Below are 16,165 nucleotides of genomic sequence, written 5' to 3'. Positions count from 1 at the left end.
AATTTATAAATCTTTCCAATGTAAAAGGATTCCTACAAGTCTGAATCCCAATAGTGATTTTATGATCAAAATGAGCAGAGGAAGTCACTAAGAGTGTAAGGTGACTCTGGGCTATAATGTGACTAGCAAGGATTTCTAGCATTTTATCTGACCTATTCCCTAATGCCAGGGCAGGTAGGGGAGTTATTCAATGCCCCAGTCAGCATCAAATGGCCCCACTTTCGGCCATGCAGAATTCAAGTTTTAGAGAATACTTTTAACAATGGCTCTATAATAAAATTCCCACTAGAGTGACAGCTGCTAGATTTTGAATTCCTTGATCTCAGAGGATATGCCTGCCCATGTTCATACTTCATTTCTCAGCCTGGTGCTTTGAATTTAAAGGGTGCTTTATATACATATTTTTAACTTATTTTAATATATAAACATGATTCATGTTTTAGACAAGTAGGAAAGGACTATCAGAGTACCACATGTGGCCCTTCGAGAGAATACCTCTCCTTCCACATCCTAAATTCTTACTTGAGGAGACAGAGCTAGTACAAATAGAAAGGATAATATTTTCACATTTCTTAAAAATGTTATTTATTCATTCATGACAGAGAGAGAGAGAGAGAGAGGCAGAGACACAGGCAGAGGGAAGCAGGCTCCATGCAGGGAGCCCGTTGTGGGACTTGATCCTAGGTCTCCAGGATCACGCCCTGGGCTGAAGGTGGTGCTAAACCGCTGAGCCACCTGGGCTGCCCATGTTTTCACATTTATTTGAAATAATCTGAATATTTGGAATTTGAATATCTTGTCTTGACTTCAAGTGAAACTAGAAAGGCCAAGAGAAGGAATACAGTACATAGAAGAGAATCAATCAACAGACAGTAAGAATTTCATGTAACTACTGGCATATGCTAAAAAAATATTTTTAAAAATCTGAATTGGGCCCAAAGTGGTTTTTCTTTTGTCATTTACACTGTAATTTAAACTTTTATATGTTACTGAAGGTGGGATCTTTTAGGGCAAATTCAATTTCTTAAACTGAAATCTTTCCACAAAATGGAGATAAGAATGTTGCACATCAAAGAAAACAAACTTGGAAATAAGGCTGAGGTAACAAGCTGAGATGCCTAAGTCAGAGGCACACTCTCCTCCTCTAAATGCTGCTCTGCCCTGTGTCTTCTACATCCCATGTCTACAGTGACTCTAGACTTCACACAACAGCCAGCTCTTCTCAGTGGTGCATCTGAAGATAATGAAATTTTGCCAAGATTTTGATCTGGTTAGGTCAGACCTAACCTTAATCTGCATGAGATATCATGAATGCACAATGAATAATGTATAATCAATAATTGACTTATTATTGTTTAAATCTATATCTGTATATGCTGGGTTAATTTATAAATCTTTTCAATGTAAAAGGAAATTTAAACATCTAATGTTTAAACTAGACTAAGATAGTCTATTCTCAACATAGCACTCTTTTGAACTTAATGATTCTTTTGCTCAAACACCCTCAATGGCTCCCTTCTGCAGAAAAGGAAATGGTAAAACCTTTCTGGTGGCCTTCACTGTGCCTCTCTGCATCTGTATCCTGCCCTTCTCTCCCTCTCCACACTGTTTGCTGTGCTCGAGTCCCACCAGTATCCTTAGGTAGTCTTCTACCAACCAATTGGTCTTTTGGAATCTTGTTCAAATGTCATCTTCTCAATGACCACCCCATTTAAAATGTAACCATCCCAAACCACAGCCTGTGCCAATCCTCCTTATCTTGCTCTATTTCTTTTCTCCAGTTTATTTACACTTTTGAGTACTTTACACCTTTTTTATTATTATGTTTATTGCTTATTTTCTGTCCTGCACCCCTTAGATATGAGTGATACAAGAGCAGGGACTTTTGTCATTTTAAAAAATTGATATACCCAAGTGCTTAGAACAGTGTCTGACATATAGGTAGAAATTATTCAATAAATATTTATTGATAAATGAAGGGAGGAATATGTTCAGCATTGATTGTCATTTATTAAGAGGTATCATAAAAATAATATGAAACTCAAATTTTATTATATATAATTCTCTAGGCTTTGGGTCATATGTCCTTAAATAGATGTTCCACTGAGATGCAGAGGAAAGAAACTGTGGTGATCACAGTTCAAATCACAGTTCTACCCCTTCCTACTTTTTCCATAGTGAAGAGTTTTGGGGTATTTTGTTTTACTGGGCATGGAGTAGAACATGGGGCTTGAACTCATTACCCTGAGATCAAGACCTGAGCAGAGATCAAGAGTTGGATGCTTACCTGACTGAGCCACCCTGGTGCTCCTCCATAGGGAAAAGTTAAGTAAATTTCTTTAGACTCTAGTTATCGCTTGGTGAAATGGCAGTGATGAGCAAGTAGCACAGTTCCTGGTGCAATGGGCACATGATAAATATGAATCTTAGTTTTTTCTTCCTCTAATCCCTCAGCAATTCTCACAAGGTAGGATGCAAAAAGGAAAGTCAAAAGCACTTGCAGAGATCCATAGTGAGTCCCCAAACCTCTCTACACAGGAAATTGTGGAGAAGATTGAAAGGAGGTGAAGAGGCAGGTATAAAACCTCTTCAAACCCTCATTCACTGGAAGGCCTGGCCAATGGGGGTACTGAGAATGAGGACAGACAAGAGGAGCATACCTTAGCCATGACTGTGGTGGAGGAAGTTTTAGGCTGAGCATGAACAAGATGGTGGTGGAAAATGCTGGCCACTCAGAGCCATGAACCTGACCAAACATATTCAAAGCAAAAACAGCCTGAACCCAGAGTCAGAAACCAAAAGCTAAGTAAAAGAAAGTGGAAAAGGGGTCAAGAATAAGAAGGTTGAAAGTGGCTAGAGGGAAATGGATTCAGTGAAAGTCATTGCAAGTGGTCATGTCCTACAGCTGCATTGAGAGGGCCAAATGGATAAGGTGCTTCTGGAAGGGTGTGGCCCAGGTCTGTTAGAAAGTCCTACACATAATGACAGCCTAGGGAATTTTTTTCTTCACTGGCACTGTTCTGATGTTTCTAAAAAAGACTTTCAGCCTGGAGAAATTAGAAAAAGAGGCAGGACAGGGAATATTAATTTTCTTCCTCAAATCAGAGAGAATATTACTTGATACTCTGAAGTTAGAAAGGAAATTAAAGTGAAAATATGTTTTTAAAAATACAGTAAATTTTAATCCTTGCTCAAGGACATAATGAACAATTAACAGCAAGTCAGTGAATGAATATTTATTGAGTAAATGCCCCCAAGATATATAGCCATGCTTTACACCTCTCATGCAAACACCACTTCCAGGTCTAAGTTCCACATTAGGAGTGATTTTGATTGAGAAATCCTCTCAATAAATCAGTGCAACATGGGGATTGTTACTGTTTTTTTTTAATCTTAGATATGAATATGATATTGTTTATATTTAATAAATAGCTAACCTGTTAAGTTTTATAAAATTCATTAACAAAATAATGAACTCACTGCTACTAGTGGTAGTAAAACCAGGTACCTGTCAGAGAGCTGAACAATGAGCTCACAAAGCACCAACATCCTCTCCTGAGGCTACTGGGTCTAGAGCTGGCTCTCACTCAGCAGGGTCAGAAACTTGACTTTATGGAATCATCTGGTGATGATTGATTTCCACTAAAGAAATTCACAAAACAGGCAAATTCAGATTTTCAAATTTACAAAGAATTTTTTTTGGACATCAGCCACATAAATTTAATAGCAAACAATTTAGAATCCTTTTGGATTTAAGAAGAATCTTAATGACTATTGCAGTAAATAATCTACAATGAATGTTCTGTGAAACATTAGTTCCTCAGGATGCTAATAATTTTCCTGAGGGGAAAAAAATTCAGGGTCAAATAAGTTTAGGAAATTCTAAGATAAACAATGTTAAACATGTTTCTTTATCAAAGAACTTCCCAGTCTTTCATATCTAAAATTCTATTTGAATCACAAAGAGAATCTCAAATAGTATGAAGTTCCCATATATTCTCTTAACCTTCCCCCTGCCTTGGTTTCTCCTATTATTAACACCATGCATTTGTGATGTACATTCGTTAAAATTGATGAACCAGTAACAACACATTATTCTTAGCTGAAGTCTATAGTTTGCCTTCAGTTTCACTCTTTGGGTTGTACATACTGAGTTTTCACAAATGTATAATAACCTCTATCCACCATTGCAGCATCATATAGAAGAGTTTCACTGCCCTAAAAATCTCCTGTGCTCTACCCATTCATCTCTCCTTCCCTCTCCTCAAACCTCTGGCAACTACTGATCTTTTTACTCCACAACTTTACTTCCACAGTTTTGCCTTTTCCAGAATATCACACAGTTGGAATCATTACAAGATGTTCTTTTTCAGGTTGGCTTCTTTTACTTAGTAATATGTGTTTAAGGTTCATTTAGGTCTCTCATGGTTTCACAGCCCATTTCCTTTTATTACTGAATAATAATAGTCCATTGTATGAGTGCACCATGGTTTGTTTATCTTTCATCTCTTGAAGGACATCTTGATTGCTTCCAAGTTTTGGGAACTACGAATAAGGCTGCTATAAACATTCTGTGCAGGTTTTTATATGGACATAAGTTTTTAATTCATTTGCATAAATACCTAGGGGAGCAATTGTTGGATCATATTTTTGTAAGAAACTGTCAAACTGTCTTCCAATGTGGCTGTTCCATTTTGCATTCTCACCAGCAATAAATGGGCCGTTGCTCTACCAGTATTTGTCAATGTGTAGTGGTATATTTTTGTTGTTGAATTTGCAATTTCCTAATGGCAGATGATGTAGAATAAGCATAAAGATAAAATAAGCATCATTTCATATGCTTATTTGCCATCTCTATATCTTATTTGGTGAGATATCCAGATATTTTGCTTATTTTTTAATTGGTTTGGTTTTTTTTCTTATTGTTGAATTTTAAGAGTTATTTGTATATTTTGGATACTTATCCATTATCACATGTGTTCTGCAAATGTTTTCTTCCAGTCTGTGCCTTGTTTCATTCTCTGAATGCTTTTTTGTTGTTGTTTTTGTTTTTTGTTTTTTGTTTTGTTTTGTTTTGTTTTTTTTGCAGGGCAGAAGTTTTTAATCTGAATGAAATCCAACTTATAATGTTTTTTAAGTGGACTGTGCTTTTGGTGTTTTTTTATTTTTTTTTTTATTTTTTAATTTTTTTATTTTTTTTGCTTTTGGTGTTTTATCTAAGTCATTGCCAAACCCAAGGTCACTTAGATTTTCTCCTATGTATTCTTCAGGATTTTATCATTTTGTGTTTTAAATTGAAGTCTATGATCCATTTTGAGTTAATTTTTGTGAAAGATATAATAAGGTCTGGGTCTAGATTCTTCTTTTCCTTTTTTTTAAATGCAGGTATCTAGTTATTTTAACAGATTGAGCACTATTCTGTTCTAGAACTTTCATTTTGAAGAAGACATTTGGGAAAATGCTGACCTACTCTGCTTTCATTGCACATATGAAGAAATTGAAACCCAGAGAAGTGAATTATTTTTTCAAGGTCATACAACTCATACTAGATAAATTAAGACTAAACACTGGGCTACCCAGGTGGTTCAGTCATTTGGGCTTCTAACTCCTTTTGGCGGGGGGGGGGTGCTTCTAACTCTTGATTTCAGCTCAAGTCATGATCTCAGAGTCATAAGATGGAGCCTCCCATTAGACTCTATGCTCAGCATGGAGTCTGCTTGCTCTCTTTCCTTCTGCTCCTAACCCTGCTCATGCATTCTCTCTCTCTGTCTCAAATAAATAAATAAATAAATAAATAAATAAATAAATCGTGAAGGAAAAAAAGGTTAAACACTGACTTACAACATAGAATTTCAATTTCCAATGGCATGTATCTTTCCACTGACCAACGTACTTGTATCTGTTACCTTATTCCTTTTAAGTTGAAAAGTTTTCTCATACAGATTAAATAATCAGATGGTTGTTTGGTGAAACAGATCAAGCATTTCATCTAGGTGGTGGTGTAATTTTGATTTTTTTTCCTATTTTACTTCTATGTCTCCTATGGCATAAATTATTATATCTCTCAAAGATGTCTTTCCTTAGTCACTATGTACATATATACATATATACAAAATTAAATTAAACATAAAAATTGTGTAAATGTAAAAAAACATATATATATACATATACAGCAGATATAGATGATAGATAGATAGATAGATGATAGACATCAGAGATGGTGTCTTTTTCCTTAGTCACTATATATATATATATTTTTTAATTTTCTTTGTCCTTGATTATACATACCACAATACTTAGGTTTTGATATTACTTGAGGTATAACATTAATAGGTATATAATTTATCTTATGTTAGTCACTGTTACTGCTGATAAACTCAACATTCAGTTCAATGCATTTTTACTGAGCTCTTGGAGTCTTGGTGCTCTTTTACTGGATCCTAAGAAGGGCAGAGATTTCAGAAACACCTGAGGGTTTTTTGTTTGTTTTGCTTTGTTTTGTTTTGTTGATAAAGGTTTCAGAGATTCTCTCACATTTCTACTGAGCTTTTGTAAGATTTCAAAATCTTGTCTCTTATGTTTAGATACTATTACAGAGAGTTAATTTGTTTCATTTAATGTTGACTTTTCTGACATTTCTTTTTTTTTTTTTTTTTTTTTTAATTTTTATTTATTTATGATAGTCCCAGAGAGAGAAAGAGAGGCAGAGACACAGGCAGAGAGAGAAGCAGGCTCCATGCACCGGGAGCCCGACGTGGGAATCGATCCCGAGTCTCCAGGATCGCGCCCTGGGCCAAAGGCAGGCGCCAAACCGCTGCGCCACCCAGGGATCCCTTTTCTGACATTTCTAAAAGTTAAGACTACTCCAGCCTGATGATCCCTAGGACTGTCAAGAGAAAGAAATTAACTTCCTTTGGCTCTAACCATTGCCCCCAAATATGTATTCCAATAAGGTTTGTGGATATAGTATCTCCAATTTCCAACTAAGGGTGAGTCTATTTTTATAAGCAACAGATAATGCAAAGTATTGTAAAACTATACTTCCTCTCCTCTGTTCCTTTTCAGATGTTCAAATAGGTCATGCTAGAATTATGATTGGCCACTTTAATTGAGTGCATTACCCTTGGATGGAAGGAAATCACCCATGTATCTCTAGATAAAGTAAATCAGTTTTACAGAGTAAGACTTTGCTGCCACTCAGAGCATAGCATTGAATTACTGTCTCTGCTGGACATCACCTGAGGAGGCTAATTACTTTTTCTAAAACCCGATTCTCATAGCAGATTGCAAAGTATTTTACTTTAGCAATTAGATGTTTTGAATTGTGGGTGTAAAAACTCCCATTATTTATAAGAAACTGCTATCATATAGATAAAACATGTGAAAGGAAGATAATCTAGTGAGAGATATAGAACAGAATGTGTCTAAGTTGCTATGATTGACAATAATAAAAGTTCAGTGAAGAGAAAAAAAAACCCACCAAATTTAAAACAATGATATGACTATGCTTAAACCAATCAGGAACTGGAGGAGTAAAAGAATGTTTTAAATATCAAGACAAAACTCTGCATATAGTTGATGTTCAGTCAAAATTTGTTAAATGGAAAAAAAAAATTGTTAAGTGGAGTTGACTTAAGTCATGATTGAGACACTTGAGGACTATCCCCTGTCTGTTTAAAGCAGTAGATGTACTTTAGACATCAGAAATGTAGAAAGCCAAGTTTATATTTTATTAATTTTGTTTTAATATTGACTTAAAATATTTTATTATAAAAAATATCAAAACATACATGAAAGTAGAAGAAATTGTATAATATTACCACAAGAATCAACAAGCTTCAGCAATTATAAATACACTGTCCATCTTATTATATCTATCCTCCTCACCTATTACCCCTTGCTGTTTATTATTCTTTACAGCCTTATTGGGATATAATTTATACCCCAATATACATATTACATTTACAATATTACTATATAACATATTACAATATTACAATATATAATATAACATAAAATTTACCCATCTACTGCATAATATAATTATTTTATAAGGTTGCACACCACTACACAAATCTAGTTTTTGAACATTTCTATCACCTCCCCAGAATTCCCATGTGTTCATTTGGACTCAATCCCACTTCAAACCTAAACATAGGTAACCAATGATTCACTTTATGTCTCTATAGATTTGCCTTTTCTGGACATCTTATATAAATGGAACCATATAATACATAGTATAATGTTTAGAGGTTCATCTATTCTATATCATGTATCAGAGGTTCATTATTTTCATTACCACGTGGCCTTCCACTGAAGGGATACACTACACTTTGTATACATCCACTCACCCTTTAAAGTACATATGATTTATTTCCATTTGAGGGGCTATAATGAGCAGTGGCTGCTATAAAAATATATGTGTAAGTCTTTTTATGGACATATGTCTTTATTTTTCTTCTAGACACCTAGAAGTGGATCCTGGGTCATATGGTGATATTACATTTAACTTTTTAAGAAATGGTCAACCTGTTTTCCAAAGAAGTTGTATCATTTTAAAGTCATTCATAAAATTTCATATATAGTCTTTGTGTTTATATTCAATTTAAATATCCTCTACTTCCTCTTGTGAATTCTCCTTTGAGCAATGAATTATTTAAAAATGTTGTTAAACATCCAAATTTTTTAGGATTTCCCAAATTTCATTCTATTGTTAATTTCTAATTTTCTCATAACTTATTTCATTCCAATCCTTTTGAGTCTATTGAAATTTGTTTTAAGACCTGGCATATTATCTATTCTGAAGAATGTTCCATGTGCTCCTGAAAAGATTGTGTTTTCTGCTATCATTGGGTGGAACATTCTATAAATATTGATTAGTACAAGCTAGCCAACAGTCTTGTTGAAGTCTTATAAATCCTTGTTATTTTTCTTTATTGTTCTATCAATTACTAAGAGTGGATTTTTGAAGTCTCCAATTATTAAAATTGAATAGTACACTTCCCTTTGTAATCCTGTAAACTTTTGATTGATGGATTTCAGAATTCTATTATCAGTTGCATATATATTTTCAGTTATTATATCTTCCTGATGAATTAGCCCTTTTATCATTATGAAATGTCCCTCTTTGTCTCTAGTAATATTTCTTTTCTTTTTCTTTCTTTCTTTCTTTCTTTTTTCTTTCTTTCTTTTTTCTTTCTTTCTTTCTTTCTTTCTTTCTTTCTTTCTTTCTTTCTTCTTTCTTTCTTTCTTTCTTTCTTTCTTTCTTTCTTTCTTTCTTCTTTCTTTCTTCTCTTTCTTTCTTTTGAGAGAATGAGGGGGGAAATGATAGAGGGAGAAGGAGAAAGAGAATCTTAAGCAGGCTCCATGCCCAGTGCAGAGCCCAACATGAGGTTTAATCTGACAACCCTGAGATCATGACCTGAGGTGAAATCAAGAGTTGGATGCTTAACCAACTGAGCCACCCAGAAGCCCCTGTCTCTAGTAATATTTCTTCTGTTAAAGTCAATGACTTTTTTTTTTCTCTCAGCACATTGAGTATTTTATTTTCTTGCTTTCAGGACTTTTTTTAAATGACAAGCCAAGTAACTGCTAGTCACATTATTGTTCCTCTGTGTATGAGTCAGTTTTGTCTTGCTGTGTTCAAGATATTCTCCTTGTCTTTGGTTTTCAGCAGTTTGACTATGATTTTCCAGGTGTGGCTCTCTTTGTGTTTGCTTTACTTGGAGTCTGTCAAGCTTCTTGGCTATGTACATTAATGTTTTTTATCAAATTCAAGAAATTTTTTTAGCTGTTATCCCTTCAAATGTTTTTTTGTTTGCCCCTTAATCTCTTTCACTGCTTTCTGAAATTCCCATAAGCCTCTGAAGATCTATTCAGATCGCTCATTCTTTTTTTCTACCAGTGATTTTTCAGATTGGCAATTTCTATTTACCAATCTTCAATTTTACTGATTCTTTCTTCTATTACCTCAAATTGACTATGAAGCCCAAGTTGGAAGAGGCGTGCCTCAGATTATTCTTTCCCAAAGTTCAGTCATTTTCCATGAATAACTGCTTCTCAAAGTTTATGGCTCTATAAATTTCTAGAGTAGTAAGATGAGTTTTTGCAGTTATTGCTTTTTAGAAAGAGATTTGTCAAATCTCTCTCTCTACTATACCATAAGTCCCACCTCTGTGTTTGTGGATTAGTCTCCTATGTCTGCCATAACAAATTAGCATGAACATGGTGGCTTAAAATCACAGAAATTTATTCTTGCATATTTATGGAAGCTAGAATTTTAGAGTCAAGGTGACAGCAGGGCTTCACTGTCTCTAAAGGCTTGAGAAAAATTATTACTGGCCTCCTCCAGCTTCTGGTGGCTACAAGTGCTCTTTGGCTTATGGTAGCATGACTCCAATCTCTGCCTCTGTCTTCACATGGACTTTTTGTCTATGTGTCTTACTCTATGTCTTTTCCTCTTCTTTTAAGGACCACAGTCATTAGATTTAGTCATTAGATTTAGAATAACCAAAATCCAGGATGATTTCATCTCAAGCTCCTTAACTAATTATATTTCAAATAATTTACTTCCATGTAAGGTCATATTTTGAAGCTCTGGGTGGTCATGAATTTTGAAGAAACATCATGCAACCCACTGCAATTCCCAAGCTGACTTTTGAAGTCAGCATCCAGACAGGGCTAGCTTATTGTGTATTTGGGTATCTATGTTAACTTCCTGTCACAAACATATAATAAACGCTTTGATTGTTCTCTTGTAATTTCTGTGCCTCGATTTTTTCATATTTTAATGAGTTGAAGCTCATGAAAGTACCAATCTGATAGAATTTTTGCAAAGACTAAATGAAACATTTTTAATGTTCTAATAAAAGTTTTTGTAACTTGTAAAAAAAAGAACTGTCATGTAAATATCTGCTCCATGCCATTAGACTGTTGCTTATTGATGATTACACATGGGTTAAAGCCAAATAAAATGCATCAACTAGTTCCTAAAATGTTTAGAGAATATTTTATTCCTGTTTCAATCAAGATATATCTGCAATATAGAAAATGAATCAATCATCAGTTGTCACTTATACATTAATGGTTACTGATGAGGTGCTTGGCTCCAAAATGAGATGCTCACTCCCTCACTACGGTGTGAAAATATAACTCAGCAGTAATCCAAACTTAAAATACACCAAAGACTTTTCCCATTTTAGCGTTCGTTTCTATAGTCTCTCACCTCTCATTTCCAGAGCAGAGGAAATGTACAATTGTAGAATTTTATTGGGATCAAATATTTTCTTCTAAAGGGTTTCAGAAAATTTATATTCTGATTGAAGTCAAACACCCCAAAACCAGTCACCTTACCAACTAAAAACTAGTGAAATCTATCATTTAGAACACTTTATAACAAAGTCTACACTACTGACTTTTTAGAAAGTCGGTTGTATTGGTCTCTTGTGGAATATAGAAATTTAAGATACTCTAACAATGTAGTGAGAACACTACGGACTCTTTTTAGTGAAAGACACTCATTTCCTTAGAGATATATAGAGCCAATGATCTATATTCCCTGACCCTATAAGTCTATGAAAATTTTGTCAGGTTCTTAAAAAAGAAGCAGGATGTTTTCTCCAAATCTCTAATCTCTGAGGATTTTCACTCCATGTGTCTAGTAGCATTTAAAATAGCTTTACTGAGGAATAATTGAAAAATATAATGCTATATATTTAAAGGGTACAATGTAATTATTTGATATATATACACATTGTGGAATATTTACCAAGGTCAGGATAATTAGCACATCCATCACCTCACATAGTTAACTCTTTTCTTGTGGTAAGAATGCTTAAGATCTACTCTCAACAACTTTCAAATATGTAATACCACATTATTAACTATAGTCACCATGTTGTACAGTAGATTTTCAGTATTTATTCTTTGTATAACTGAGAATTTGAAATAATTCAAATTCATTATCTGTATCATTATGAAAAACAGTATAGAATTTCCTCAAAGAATTAAAAAATTGAAGTACCATATAATCTAGCAATCCCACTTCTGGATATATATCCAAAGGAACTAAAATCAGTATCTCAGAGAGGTATCTGCACATCCATGTTCTTTGGATCATCACTCATAATCTTGATTATTATGACATATGAATGGATAAAGAAAATAGGATACATATAATGGAATATTATTCAGCCATAAAGAGAGATCTTGCTATTTGCATCAACATGGATGAATCTGGAAAGCATAATGCTAAGTAAAATAAAGCAGACAAATACATGTGGAATCTAAAAAAATCCAGTGTCTGGTAGAATCATTAACTCAAATTTTATCCAAAGCCTGTTCAACACAGCAAGCAATTATTGTAACCTAATTAGCTTTAAGGTGGCTTTCTTCCATCTTGACACATCTCTAGAGGTAAAAATAATAGGAACAAGAGGATATTCTGGTTCATTTTGTCTAACCATAGGTATTTTTTTAACATAGAGCACATAGGACTTACCGCCACACAAATACACACAAGCAATAATACACGAGGCCTGTTTGTTGGATTATATAAATGATAGTTTATATCTTTTAATAACTTAATTGGCATTTTCACATCCTTCTTTCTTGTTAAGAAAATCTTTGGCGGTGCCTGGGTGGCTCAGTTGGTTTAACATCTGACTCTTGATCTCAGCTCAGGTCTCAATCTCAAGGTCATGAGTTCAAGCCCTGGGTTGGGCTCCACATTGGGCATGGAGCCTACTTAAAAAAGAGAAAAGAAAAGAAAAGAAAAATCTTTTAAATCAGAAGAAAAAGTGTTACTTTCTTCATTTTAAAAATCAACAACTAAAAAAGAATAAAAAAAGATCAACAACTGAATAAAACTCAGAACAATTAAACAAGATACTCAAAGTCAACAGCTAGAAAGTGACAGAATGGAAATTCAGGTTCAAGTCTTGAATCATCACATAACTTTGCAAGTTGTTGTTCTAATAAATGCACAATATGATTCAGATGTTTGTCATTATTCACATTGGTTCCTAAAACATAGGTTTCCTTTCTAGTCCTAATGAGATATATACTTTTTTTAAAAATATTTTATTTATTTGAGAGAGAGAGAGAGAGTGCACACAAGTGTGGGGAAGGGTAGAGGGAGAGGGAGAAGCAGGGACCCCAACACAGAGGCTCTATCCCAGAACCTTGGGATTATGACTTGAGCCGAAAGCAGTTGCTTAACTGACTGAACCACCCAGGTGGCCCTGAGATATATACTTTTTATACTGTTCGTGAAGGACTTTTCAGTACCCCTCAACTGTATTTTGGATTTGATTAAGACTGAAAAACAAGTTTGAGGAAGAACAATCTAAGAGTAAATGGGAGTCACAGATTCAAGGAATGAATAGATCTTCCTGCCTTTGCCCTAATGGTCTGTAGAAAGCATTTGGCTTTCTCAACAGAGTGACTGCAGTTTACCCATTATCTCCAAACTGACCATTTTAGGCTATTAGGCATCAGTTTTAAGGGAACTAGATACATTTCTTTCCATCGAGAGTACTATTTTGTTTCCTCATAAACATCAAAGAAAATAAATTCCATTTAGATGATTTCTCATGATTGACACCAATAATTGGGCTCACATATTTAATAAGACAAAATCATAAAAGTAGATAGAACTCATTTGGAAAAATAGAGTCTAGAGATGGTGGGGTCATTACGTAGAAAATAGAAAATCTCTGTTGAAATGCTCACAATATTGGATGGGAAACGACATTTTATTTCTACAAATACATATTGAACGGCACTCTGTCCTGGATGCTGTGCTAACAGTACAAAGATTCACTCAATCACAAATAAACCCAAGTATTCGTTGTGCCCTTAGTATGTGTTAGAGATTGCTACTGGTGCAGGGGACACAGCAGTTAACAAAATAAAATCCTTGTCCTCACGGTCAGGGTGTGTGACTAGTCTCACCAATGCAGAAGTTTATAGAAGAGACATATGTTGTCTTTAGTCCAAGCCTAACTGTAGGCTAATGAATATTAATCAGCTGTCTTGCAAACAGCAAACATTTGGAGTCAGAGCTGGATTCAAATCCAAGTCCCAGCACTTCACACGGTGTAGCCCTTAGGAAAATTACTCAGTCTTTTTGAGTGCCAGGTACCCTTTTTAAAAAGGCATCTATATTATAACAAAGTTGTATGGTCATAGGTCATGACTACACTTATAGTGATGAGCACTGAATAATACATAGAACTGGCAAATCACTATGGGGCACCTGGGTGGCTCAGTCGGTTAAGCATCGGCTTTTAGCTCAGGTCCTGGGGTCCAATGCCTCCCTGTCATTGGGCTCCGTGCACAGATGGGAGCCTGCTTCTCCCTCTGCCCTTCCTCGTCCTCCTCTCCCCCACTCTCTCTCTCTCAAATAAATTTTTTAAAAAAAGGAAGAACTGCCAAATCACTATGTCCTAGATTGGAAACATTGCATTGTATAGTTGCATGGCAACTATACTTCAATAAATAAATAAACATATAAATAAATAAAATGGTAGTTACATCATATAAAATGAAGCATTTCACAAAAAGCACTTCATATAAGGGCCTGAACATAGTACGCTTCAATATGTGTTTGTTTCCTTTCTCCATCATTTCCTTTGTGAGGATGAAGTAAGGAATGATATGCCCTCTGGGAGATGGCTGTCTGCACAGCCTGGAGGCATTCCACTTTCTGGATAAACAGCCTTATGCCTGGTGAACTGTACTGATGGAAAGTTCCAATAGAGAAAGAACAAACTAATTTGGAAGGGGTAATCAAGACTCTCCATAGTCCAAACAGGATGATTTCCCGGCCATGCAGAGAACCAATAAATCTCCATCCCAGAGACAAAAACAATTTTATGAAACTGTATGAGGTTCTTCTGGAGAGGGAAGTTTCACAGAGCACAGTGGTCATAACCCAAAACCTATGCCATCAAAGGAGGGAATCACAGAATATTTTGTTAAAGAAACATGATTCTACTTAAACCTTTAAAATATATGCTCACTAAGTATCCATAGCACTTAAAATCACTGCAGGTGATTTGACCCAGGCAATGGCTCCCTCCTCCCATCCCATCATCTGAATGTAGGACGTCACTTTCTGCTGCTTCTGCTCTTTCATCTTCTGGGTCTCATGTCCTCCTGTTTTTCTCCATAGTGTACTTGGTGTTTCCTCCCACTTTCCATTCTTTTCTCTGCTATAATCTACATCCTTTCTTTCCTGGTGAATATTATATACTCAATGTTCCCCTTTCCTGTAAAAATGCTACTATTGCTACCAGAACAATATGCTGCTCATTGAGTGATTTTCCCGGATGGGGTCCTATTTACCTGCCCATTCCTCATGGTCTTCTTTGTAGCTAGTGTCTTCGGTTATAAGTTGGCTCCCTAACGCTATGAGTAGAACCCGAATTCTAGAGCTGAGTTGGATTTCTTTCTCTGTGAGAAATTGGGTAAGCCTGTCTAAAGTTTAAATTCTAATTGCCAACTTGAGCCTCAGGTGATAAGCCAGTAGGCATGTGTTCATGTCAAAAATATTTGCTGGCACACCACCACAAATAGAATCCATCTCAAACACAATCCCCACTATGGAGTAGACATCATACAGCAAGTGGACTGAAGACTCAGCTTTACCTCGGCTTCCCAGTTGGAGTAAGGGCGGGCACTTTGCCCTTTGGCAGCCATTTTGTATGTTGGTTGCCTTGCTCCAAAAGGAGAGCTGGATAATCATAGTCTTTCTCAAAGGAATTTGAATGAGGAAAAGGAAAATAGGCAGGTAGCCATGAGAGAGGTAAAAGTGAAAGGTGCTAGGGAAAATATAAATTAAAAAGTCTTCAGGGATGCCTGGGTGGCTCAGTGGTTGAGTGTCTGCCTTTGGCTCAGGACATGATCCTGGGGTCCTGGGATGAAGTCCCGCATTGGGCTCCCCACAGGGAGCCTGCTTCTCCCTCTGCCTATGTCTCTGTCTCTCTCTGTGTCTCTCATGATTACATAAATATTTTTTAAAAACTCAAAGAAACAAAGTCTCTGTCCAATGCAGAAAACCTCTTTACAAAGACAATAGAGAAAGAAAGCACCTTTGTTATTGTTAATCATTAAGCCAGAAGGAGGAGCACCACAGGCAACCCACCCAGAGATTGCAAAGATA

This window comes from Vulpes vulpes, chromosome 13, assembly GCF_048418805.1.
Source record: "Vulpes vulpes isolate BD-2025 chromosome 13, VulVul3, whole genome shotgun sequence".
In the NCBI taxonomy this organism is placed as follows: Eukaryota; Metazoa; Chordata; class Mammalia; order Carnivora; family Canidae; genus Vulpes; species Vulpes vulpes.
Note: the sequence above shows the minus strand (reverse complement) of the source record.